We start from the raw sequence: 10,329 nt of genomic DNA, 5'->3' as shown, positions 1-10,329 counted from the left end.
GAGATCCGAGACCCGAGACCCACAGGTGCATCAAGAACTGTAGCACGATTTGGTGGAGCACCTATGAAGGCTCAAGGGCAACACCTAATTCGATGTGTGATGAATTATGATTTTTAATTTGTGTTTGAATTATGAGTTTGCTTCGTTGAACTATTTGATTTGTATTGATTTATGTGATGAACTATGTGATAAAAATTAGTTTACCCCCCCCCCCCCCGCCAAAATTACCGGCGGTTGGCCCCCAAGCGGCGATATTTAGAGTCCCTCCCCCCCCCTCCTCTCATGCCAAAATTACCCGCGGTTGGCCCCCATGCAGCGATATTTAGAGTCCCTCGGGCCAAAAATGCTAGACCTACGTATGGCTTTACGAAAAGCTACATAAGCCTTCCATCGCTAACTAATCAGCCCCCCAATTTTCAGGGGGTGGGCCCCCTCCCTTTTCTTTTCCAATCAAATATCTCCACCTATGCCTCTTCGTAAGGTACGTAAGGAGATGCTCTAAGGGATCCAAGGTCTGTTTAGTTGCTATGCTGAGAAAAATCAGCCCGGCCAAGTCGAGCCACAGGCTAAGGGATCCTGGATCTGGCTATTTTTTTAAAAATAATACATTTTTTTATTAATTTTCATAAATATTACGCTGGATAAAAAAAATTTAAAAAGAATACACCGTCGGCCGCTGCAGGCTGACTGGGCCTAGTCGGCCCACAGCAGGCCGATTGGATTCCAGTCGGCCTACAGCTGGCCGACTGGCCCCTGTCGGCCCACTGTGGGCTGATTGGGTCCTGTCGGCCCACTATGGGCCGACTGGAGCTAATTGGCTCGATGTGGGCTTGTTTTTGCAAAAAAAGTAGGCATAAAAATATATGTTTAAAAAATGTTAATCATGTAATTAAAAAATGTTAAACGTGTATAAAAAATGTTCCTGATGTATACAAATAATGTACAATATATATGCAAAACATTTGACATAAAAAATATGTTTAAAAAAGTGTTAAGCATGTATTTAAAAATTGTTAAATGTGTGTATAAAAAATGTTCCTTATTTATACAAAAAAATATAGAATGCGTATGAAATAAAGTTGACACCAAAAAAATATGAATGAAAAGTTGACATTTTTTCAAATACATGATTAAAAATTGTTAAATGTGTGTATAAAAAATATTCCTTATCTACACAAAAAATATAGAATGTGTATGAAAAAAAGTTGACACAAAAAAATATGTTTGAAAAAAATGTTCTAGTTCCATACAAAAAGAGCAACCAATCACACTTAGGTCCGGGATGCTCCCATACCGGATCCGGAGCTGGAACATTTTTTTATACACGTTTAACCTTTCATTCCAATACATGAAACATTTTTGTGTACTCGTTGAACATTTTTTCAAATACATGATTAACATATTTTTCAAACATATTTTTTTGGTGTCAACTTTTTTTCATACACATTCTATATTTTTCCTATAGATAAGGAACATTTTTATACACACTATTTAACAATTTTTAAATACATGATTAACACTTTTTAAAACACATTTTTTAGTCAACTTTTTTGCATATATATTATATATTTTTTGTATACATCAGGAACTTTTTTTAAACATATATTTTTTATGCCTACTTTTTTTTGCAAAAACAATTACCCACAGCGAGCCAATTAGCTCCAGTCAGCCCACAGTGGGCCGACAGGACCCAATCAGCCCACAGTGGGCAGACAGTGGCTAGTCGGCCAGCTGTAGGCCGATTGGAATCCAATCGGCCTGCTGTGGGCCGACTAGGCCCAGTCAGCCTGCAGCCGGCAGATGGTGTATTATTTTTGAAAAAAAATTACCCAGCGTAATATTTATGAAAATTAATAAAAAAACGTATTATTTTAAAAAAAATTGCTACACTGAGAAAAATCTGCATGGCCTAGCCAGGAGCAAGCCGGACACTAGCCTGAGTTAAGGCTTGTTTGGTTGGTGCACTGCCAGGCCACTTTTTAAGCGGCCTGACCTGAGCTCACCCGGCAGCTACTCCGTTTGTGTTTGCTTTGGCTGCTCGGGAGAAGCGACACGGCGGATCATCTTAGAGCTAGTCCAGCAGTTCCCTTAAAATTTCTCCCCTATATCTCAAAACAGGGGACTCCCCTAAAAAGATTCTTCCTTAAAAATTGCTCAACTCCAGCAGTTCCCCTAAACATCTCCCTTATTCTATATTTTAAGAATATTTCATAACTACCAACGGCTAGTTTCCAACGGCTAGTTTTCCAACGGTTAGTTTCAACCCTATAAATACATGATCACCCCTCATATCTATCACAATCCTGATCGTGCCTCCTCTTCTACCTCTCTTGCGCCATCTCTCTGCCATCTCTCCACAACGAAATGAGTCACCGTCGAAGTTTGGCCCGACAGTTTTGCGAAGATTCCTCCTCCGAAGATGAGGACTCATGATGGCTGCAATTGTAGCAGAGGAAGAAGAAGCCCGGTTGGATGCTCCACGACATGGAGGTTCACAACCGGGACGTCAATCTCTTCAGCGCGATTTTGCGGAACGCTTTCAGAATCTCCACAAGGACTATTTTGCAGAGAACCCCACCTTCAAGGCAAGGATGTTTCGCAATAGGTATGAAATTTGTGCATCTATTTCGTTTTCACCATAGTAGTTGCTCTTCATGTCTCATTTAAGTTTTTCTTCACAGGTATAGAATGCATCGTCCTCTTTTTCTACGCATAGCAAGTGCTATAGAGGCACATGACAGCTATTTTCCCTGAGAAGAAATAGTGCTGGTGTTCCTGGTTTACATCCATATCAAAAATTGACCTCAGTATTTCGAATCCTAGCTTATGGGATAGTAGCTGATCTTACTGATGAGTATTGTCGACTAGCAAAGTCCACCGCTTTAGAAAATCTTAGAAGATTTGTGTGTGCTGTGATCGAGGTCTTTGGGGGTCAATACCTGAGATCTCCAAATGCTGAAGACACTGCTAGATTACTTGCAATTGGAGAGCAAAGGGGGTTTCCGGGTATGCTCGGAAGCATCGACTACATGCATTGGAAGTGGAAAAATTGCCCTACTACACACAAAGGGTTTTTTGTTGGCCATAAACGCGTACCCACGGTCATTCTTGAAGCCGTTGCTTCACAAGACCTTTGGATTTGGCATTCTTTCTTTGGTTTACTAGGATCTCATAATGATATAAATGTCCTCCACCGTTCACCCGTGTTTGCAAACCTAGTTGAGGGGCATGCTCCAGAAGTGAATTATACCATCGATGGTCACAACTACAACACGGGGTATTACCTTGTAGATGGCATATATCCGCAGTGGGCAACTTTTGTGAAGACAATTCCAAATCCCAAAGATGAGAAGAACAAAAATTTCTCTCGGTTTCAAGAAGCATGTCGGAAGGATGTCGAACGAGCCTTTGGTGTTCTGCAAGCTCGTTTTGCTATTGTACGTGGACCGCCAGGGTATTGGGATCTGGAGACACTCGGAGAAGTGATGACAGCTTGTATCATCCTGCATAACATGATAATAGAAGATGAGCGTGGAAGTCGTGTAGACTACCGCTACGATAACATGGGAGAACTAGTGACACCTTCTCACCGAGAGGCGGCTACATTGACTCAGTTTCTTCAAGCTCAGAGTGATATTCGAGACAAACAAGTTCACTGTTAGCGGCAAGTTGATCTAGTTGAGCACCTGTGGCAGATCCGTGGACTGATGTAGCTTTCAATAATGTAGTCTATGTCACCATTTTAGATTATGCAAGTGTGTACTGTTTTTCAATTATAATGGGAGTGTAAGCACTATCTGTATCATTTTCTAAATAATGGAAGCAATAGTTTACTACACATAGTCAGCCAAATGGTTCAGAGATATAGTACAGATTACTACACATAGTTCATCCAAATGGTTCAAAGATAATAATTAGTACAGATTACAAGACACATTTCATCCAAATGGTTAGAAGATAATAAGTAGTACAAATTACAAGACACATTTCATCCAAATGGTTCGAAGATAATAAGTAGTACAGATTACAAGACACATTTCATCCAAATGGTTCGAAGATAATAAGTAGTACAGATTACAACACATAGCTCAAGCCGACGAGTTACGATGTCGGTTGATGATCTGGCTCTTCCTTAATTTGTAGAATTCTTGTTCTTGCTCATCCATGCCACTAAGGTCCATGCTCATTATTTTGCTTTCTTTAACCCCCATCATGCGTTCTTCTGCCATTTGTTGGGGAACGTTGCAGAAAATAAAAAAATTCCTACGGTTTCACCAAGATCCATCTATGAGTTCATCTAAGCAACGAGTGATAGGAGTGCATCTACATACCTTTGTAGATCGCGAGCGGAAGCTTTCAAGAGAAAGGGGATGATGGAGTCGTACTCGCCGTGATCCAAATCACTGATGACCAAGTGCCGAACGGACATCACCTCCTTGTTCAACACACGTACGGAGCGGATGACGTCTCCTCCTCCTTGATCCAGCAAGGGGGAAGGAGAGGTTGATGAAGATCCAGCAGCACGACGGCGTGGTGGTGGATGCAGCAGGACTCCGGCAGGGCTTCGCCAAGCAACTGCGGGAGGAGGCAGAGGTGTAGCAGGGGGAGGGAGGCGCCAAGACTCAGGGGTGCGGCTGCCCTCCCTCCCCCCTCCTTTATATGGACCCCCAGGGGGGGCACCGGCCCTGGAGATTGAATCTCCCAAGGGGGGGCGGCGGCCAGGGGGGTGGAGTGCCCCCCAAGGCAAGTGGTGCGCCCCCCACCCTAGGGTTTCCAACCCTAGGCGCAGGGGGCCCAAGGGGGGGGCGCACCAACCCACTATGGGCTGGTTCCCCTCCCACTTCAGCCCACGGGGCCCTCCGGGATAGGTGGCCCCACCCGATGGACCCCCGGGACCATTCCGGTGGTCCCAGTACAATACCGGGTGACCCCGAAACTTTCCCGATGGCCGAAACAACACTTCCTATATATAATTCTTTACCTCCGGACCATTCCGGAACTCCTCGTGACATCCGGGATCTCATCCGGGACTCCGAACAAGATTCGGTTTGTTGCATACTCATATTCATACAACCCTAGCGTCACCGAACCTTAAGTGTGTAGACCCTACGGGTTCGAGAGACACGCAGACATGACCGAGACGGCTCTCCGGTCAATAACCAACAGCGGGATCTGGATACCCATGTTGGCTCCCACATGCTCCTCGATGATCTCATCGGATGAACCACGATGTCGAGGATTCAATCAACCCCGTATACAATTCCCTTTGTCAATCGGTACGTTACTTGCCCGAGACTCGATCGTCGGTATCCCAATACCTCGTTCAGTCTCGTTACCGGCAAGTCACTTTACTCGTACCGTAATGCATGATCCCGTGACCAAACACTTGGTCACTTTGAGCTCATTATGATGATGCATTACCGAGTGGGCCCAGAGATACCTCTCCGTCATACGGAGTGACAAATCCCAGTCTCGATCCATGTCAACCCAACAGACACTTTCGGAGATACCTGTAGTGCACATTTATAGTCACCCAGTTACGTTGTGACGTTTGGTACACCCAAAGCACTCCTACGGTATCCGGGAGTTACACGATCTCATGGTCTAAGGAAAAGATACTTGACATTGGAAAAGCTCTAGCAAAACGAACTACACGATCTTGTGCTATGCTTAGGATTGGGTCTTGTCCATCACATCATTCTCCTAATGATGTGATCCCGTTATCAACGACATCCAATGTCCATAGTCAGGAAATCATGACTATCTGTTGATCAACGAGCTAGTCAACTAGAGGCTTACTAGGGACATATTATGGTCTATGTATTCACACGTGTATTACAATTTCCGGATAATATAATTATAGCATGAATAAAGACAATTATCATGAACAAGGAAATATAATAATAATCCTTTTATTATTTCCTCTAGGGAATATTTCCAACAGTCTCCCACTTGCACTAGAGTCAATAATCTAGCTACATTGTGATGAATCGAACACCCATAGAGTTCTGGTGTTGATCATGTTTTGCTCGCGAAAGAGGTTTAGTCAACGGATCTGCGACATTCAGATCCGTATGTACTTTGCAAATATCTATGTCTCCATCTTGAACATTTTCACGGATGGAGTTGAAACGACGCTTGATGTGCCTGGTCTTCTTGTGAAACCTGGGCTCCTTGGCAAGGGCAATAGCTCCAGTGTTGTCACAGAAGAGTTTGATCGGCCCCGACGCATTGGGTATGACTCCTAGGTCGGTGATGAACTCCTTCACCCAAATTGCTTCATGTGCTGCCTCCGAGGCTGCCATGTACTCCGCTTCACATGTAGATCCCGCCACGACGCTCTGCTTGCAGCTGCACCAGCTTACTGCTCCACCATTCAACATATACACGTATCCGGTTTGTGACTTAGAGTCATCCAGATCTGTGTCGAAGCTAGCGTCAACGTAACCCTTTACGACGAGCTCTTCGTCACCTCCATAAACGAGAAACATGTCCTTTGTCCTTTTCAGGTACTTTAGGATATTCTTGACCGCTGTCTAGTGTTCCTTGCCGGGATTACTTTGGTACCTTCCTACCAAACTTACGGCAAGGTTTACATCAGGTCTGGTACACAGCATGGCATACATAATAGATCCTATGGCTGAAGCATAGGGGATGACACTCATCTCTTCTTTATCTTTTGCCGTGGTCGGGCATTGAGCCGAGCTCAATCTCACACCTTGCAATACAGGCAAGAACCCTTTCTTGGACTGATCCATTTTGAACTTCTTCAAAATCTTATCAAGGTATGTGCTTTGTGAAAGACCTATGAGGCGTCTCGATCTATCCCTATAGATCTTGATGCCTAATATGTAAGCAGCTTCTCCAAGGTCCTTCATTGAAAAACACTTATTCAAGTAGGCCTTAATGCTGTCCAAAAGTTCTATATCATTTCCCATCAAAAGTATGTCATCTAGATATAATATGAGAAATGCTAAAGAGCTCCCACTCACTTTCTTGTAAACGCAGGCTTCTCCATAAGTCTGCATAAACCCAAACGCTTTAATCATCTCATCAAAGCGAATGTTCCAACTCCGAGATGCTTGCACCAGCCCATAAATGGATCGCTGGAGCTTGCATACTTTGTTAGCATTCTTAGGATTGACAAAACCTTCCGGCTGCATCATATACAGTTCTTCCTTAAGATGTCTGTTAAGGAATGTCATTTTGACGCCCATCTGCCATATCTCATAATCATAGTATGCGGCAATTGCTAACATGATTCAGACGGATTTCAGCTTCGCTACGGTAGTCAACCCCTTGAACTTGTCGATAACCCTTAGCGACAAGTCGAGCTTTATAGATGGTAACATTACCATCCGCGTCCGTCTTCTTCTTAAAGATCCATTTGTTTTCTATCGCTCGCCAATCATCGGGCAAGTCTGTCAAAGTCCATACTTTGTTTTCATACATGTATTCTATCTCGGATTGCATGGCTTCAAGCCATTTGTTGGAATCTAGGCCCGCCATTGCTTCTTCATAGTTCGAAGGTTCACCGTTGTCTAACAACATGATTTCCAGGACAGGGTTGCCATACCACTCTGGTGTGGAACGCGTCCTTGTGGACCTACGAAGTTCAGTAGCAACTTGATCCGAAGTACCTTGATCATCATCATTAATTTCCTCTCCAGTCGGTGTAGGCACCACAGGAACATTTTCCTAAGCTGCACTACTTTCCGGTTCAAGAGGTAGTACTTCATCGAGTTCTACTTTCCTCCCACTTACTCCTTTCGAGAGAAACTCTTTTTCCAGAAAGGATCCATTCTTGGCAACAAAGATCTTGCCCTCGGATCTTAAGTAGAAGGTATACCCAATGGTTTCCTTAGGGTATCCTATGAAGACGCATTTTTCCGACTTGGGTTCGAGCTTTTCAGGTTGAAGTTTCTTGACATAAGCATCGCATCCCCAAACTTTTAGAAACGACAGCTTAGGTTTCTTCCCAAACCATAATTCATACGGTGTCGTCTCAATGGATTTAGACGGCGCCCTATTTAAAGTGAATGTAGCTGTCTCTAGAGCGTATCCCCAAAATGATAGCGGTAAATCGGTAAGAGACATCATAGATCGCACCATATCCAATAGAGTGCGATTACGACGTTCGGACACACTGTTACGCTGAGGTGTTCCAGGCGGCGTGAGTTGTGAAACGATTCCACATTTCCTTAAGTGTGTACCAAATTCGTGACTTAAATATTCTCCTCCACGATCTGATCGTAGGAACTTTATCTTTCGGTCACGTTGATTCTCTACCTCATTCTGAAATTCCTTGAACTTTTCAAAGGTCTCAGACTTGTGTTTCATCAAGTAGACATACCCATATCTAATCAAGTCATCAGTGAGAGTGAGAACATAACGATATCCTCCGCGAGCCTCAATGCTCATTGGACCGCACACATCGGTATGTATGATTTCCAATAAGTTGGTTGCTCGCTCCATTGTTCCGGATAATGGATTCTTGGTCATTTTGCCCATGAGGCATGGTTCGCATGTGTCAAATGATTCATAATCGAGAGACTCTAAAAGTCCATCAGCATGGAGCTTCTTCATGCGCTTGACACCAATGTGACCAAGGCGGCAGTGCCACAAGTATGTGGGACTATCGTTATCAACTTTACATCTTTTGGTATTCACACTATGAATATGTGTAACATTACGTTCGAGATTCATTAAGAATAAACCATTGACCATCGGGGCATGACCATAAAACATATCTCTCATATAAATAGAACAACCATTATTCTCGGATTTAAATGAGTAGCCATCTCGTATCAAACGAGATCCAGATACAATGTTCATGCTCAAACTTGGCACTAAATAACAATTATTGAGGTTTAAAACTAATCCCGTAGGTAAATGTAGAGGTAGCGTGCCGACGGCGATCACATCGACCTTGGAACCATTCCCGACGCGCATCGTCACCTCGTCCTTCGCCAGTCTCCGCTTATTCCGCAGCTCCTGCTGTGAGTTACAAATATGAGCAACGGCACCGGTATCAAATACCCAGGAGTTACTACGAGTACTGGTAAGGTACACATCAATTACATGTATATCAAATATACCTTTAGTGTTGCCGGCCTTCTTGTCCGCTAAGTATTTGGGGCAGTTCCGCTTCCAGTGACCCTTCCCTTTGCAATAAAAGCACTCAGTCTCAGGCTTGGGTCCATTCTTTGACTTCTTCCCGGCAACTGGCTTACCGGGCGCGGCAACATCCTTGCCGTCCTTCTTGAAGTTCTTCTTGCCCTTGCCCTTCTTGAACTTGGTGGTTTTATTGACCATCAACACTTGATGTTCTTTCTTGATTTCTACCTCTGCTGACTTCAGCATTGAAAATACTTCAGGAATAGTTTCACCATCCCCTGCATATTGTAGTTCAACACAAAGCTCTTGTAGCTCGGTGGGAGCGACTGAAGGATTCTGTCAATGACCGCCTCGTCTGGGAGGTTAATGTCCAGCTGGGACAGGCGGTTGTGCAACCCAGACATTTTGAGTATATGCTCACTGACAGAACTGTTTTCCTCCATCTTACAACTATAGAACTTGTCGGAGACTTCATATCTCTCGACCCGGGCATGAGCTTGGAAAACCATTTTCAGCTCCTCGAACATCTCATATGCTCCGTGTTTCTCAAAACGCTTTTGGAGCCCCGGTTCTAAGCTGTAAAGCATGCCGCACTGAACGAGGGAGTAATCATCAGCACGTGACTGCCAAGCGTTCATAACGTCTTGGTTCTCTCGGATGGGTGCTTCACCTAGCGGTTCTTCTAGGACATATGCTTTCTTGGCAGCTATGAGGATGATCCTCAGGTTCCGGACCCAGTCCGTATAGTTGCTGCCATCATCTTTCAGCTTGGTTTTCTCTAGGAACGCGTTGAAGTTCATGTTGACATGAGCGTTGGCCATTTGATCTACAAGACATATTTGCAAAGGTTTTAGACTAAGTTCATGATAATTAAGTTCATCTAATCAAATTATTTAATGAACTCCCACTCAGATTAGACATCCCTCTAGTCATCTAAGTGTTACACGATCCGAGTCGACTAGGCCGTGTCCGATCATCACGTGAGACGGACTAGTCATCATCGGTGAACATCTCCATGTTGATCGTATCTTCCATACGACTCATGTTCGACCTTTCGGTCTCTGTGTTCCGAGGCCATGTCTGTACATGCTAGGCTCGTCAAGTTAACCCTAAGTGTTTTGCATGTGTAAAACTGTCTTACACCCGTTGTATGTGAACGTAAGAATCTATCACACCCGATCATCACGTGGTGCTTCGAAACGACGAACTTTA

This window comes from Triticum aestivum, chromosome 2B (genome assembly GCF_018294505.1).
Source record: "Triticum aestivum cultivar Chinese Spring chromosome 2B, IWGSC CS RefSeq v2.1, whole genome shotgun sequence".
Lineage (NCBI taxonomy): Eukaryota > Viridiplantae > Streptophyta > Magnoliopsida > Poales > Poaceae > Triticum > Triticum aestivum.
The sequence above is the reverse complement of the archived record's forward strand: the minus strand, read 5'-3'. Positions refer to the sequence as shown.